The following is a 1505-nucleotide window of genomic DNA, read 5'->3' on the forward strand; positions in this document are numbered from 1 at the left end:
TTATTTTGTGACCCAGAAAGGGTAGTCTGGGGAAAAGGAGGATCGCATTTGTTGGCCACGGTTGTCGGAGCCTGTGCGTACTTGCAAGCGCGGCAATGGCGGAGGAGCGCGGCTAAGAAACGTATTACTTTTTCTGGGTCACAAAATAAACTTTTAAGATATTTTCAGGCGAGAATGTAGCTGTGTAAAGTTCAAATATCTGCTCGATTTATCAAGACATCACATATTTGCAAAAATGCTCCGACGTTTTCGGAGACGTCTATTTTTTCATGCTTTGTGGCAGCTTTAGAACATCTGTGGCATCTATTAATGTCAAATCTAGCCTTTATTTAACAACATAAGCAAATTCTATGTTACAATGATTGCACAGCCATTAAGGATCAAATCAGTTTCTGAAAAATGTTCTGTTTTTTCTCCCTCTGCTTGCTTCTTACTGTCTTTGAGGCCCATCGGGACCAGCACTCCTGTTGTTGGACAGAAAGACATCAACTCAGTGGTAAGTATTTTGGTTTTCTAATATATTAGCAACTGTCAGTGACATTTATATTAATCAGGCTGAACTTTAATCATACTTTAGATCAGCCTGTTTTACTTATTGTTTTATTTGTGCTTTGGTTTGGAGAAGTTGTTTCTTTACTGATCTTTTCCTGTCTTCTGTTATTAGACTTGAGATATGACTGCACTATGCTGTTGCTGGTGACTCCAGTTAATTCTACAAGACATGCTGTGTAAGTAAACAAACAACAACAGTTTGGTCTGCATTTCTTGAAAGATCACATCCCCCAAACTTAGTTTAGAGTGTCTACACTGTATATAGTGAAGTCTGCAAGTTTTCTAACAGCAAAATTTGTTTTGTGCCCAAATCATTTTGCACATCATTAGAATGAAAGTTATTGGCCATGTTTGCATAGCCCTTTTTAAAATGATGCTTTCATGACATTATTGTGTGTTGCGTGGTGGTCACGGCTATCCAGACTGACAATTGGGACATTGAATGTCACCTCTCCGGTGGGGAGGGAGCCTGAGATTGTCTAAATTGGAGTCTGTTCTATACCAAATGCAGAAAAAAATGTTTTAAGAAAGCAATTAAGTTCATGTTCCAAAAAATATGATTGTTTGCTTGCAGGACAACAGGAGAGATGAGTCCTCCGTCACAGATGGTGTGGTCAGTGAAGATGGTCGCCTGCAGGTTCAAGCTCATTGCATCTCCAACCCACATCCACTGCCACTGTACTGAAGGGAAGTTAAAGACTTTCTTCTGCACCTACATTTGGATCACCTCGATCCATGACAGTCATTCAGGCAGTAATGCCTGGACTGGAAACAAGCGTCCTTAAAATATTACAACATTCCAGCTCATGTGTTGGAATGGAAAACAAATGTGTTGTTTAAATTAGAGACTGCACTTGTGACAGAACAACAAATATTTTATTTTGATTATATAAGTAATGTAAGTACAAAACAAACTTGTGGTAGGCCTAAACTTATTTTCAGAATAATTACAT

The 1505-nt window shown here is 38.7% G+C and overlaps 1 long non-coding RNA gene across 1 annotated transcript; it reads left to right on the plus strand.

The window, feature by feature from the left end:
* Window positions 1-390: 390 nt before the first annotated feature.
* LOC135933580 (uncharacterized) lies at window positions 391-1505 on the plus strand. The gene is made up of 3 exons (XR_010573841.1): window positions 391-496; window positions 665-728; window positions 1127-1505. It is a non-coding gene; the product is annotated as an uncharacterized LOC135933580 (long non-coding RNA).

This window comes from Pelmatolapia mariae, linkage group LG9 (genome assembly GCF_036321145.2).
Source record: "Pelmatolapia mariae isolate MD_Pm_ZW linkage group LG9, Pm_UMD_F_2, whole genome shotgun sequence".
Taxonomy (NCBI): Eukaryota; Metazoa; Chordata; class Actinopteri; order Cichliformes; family Cichlidae; genus Pelmatolapia; species Pelmatolapia mariae.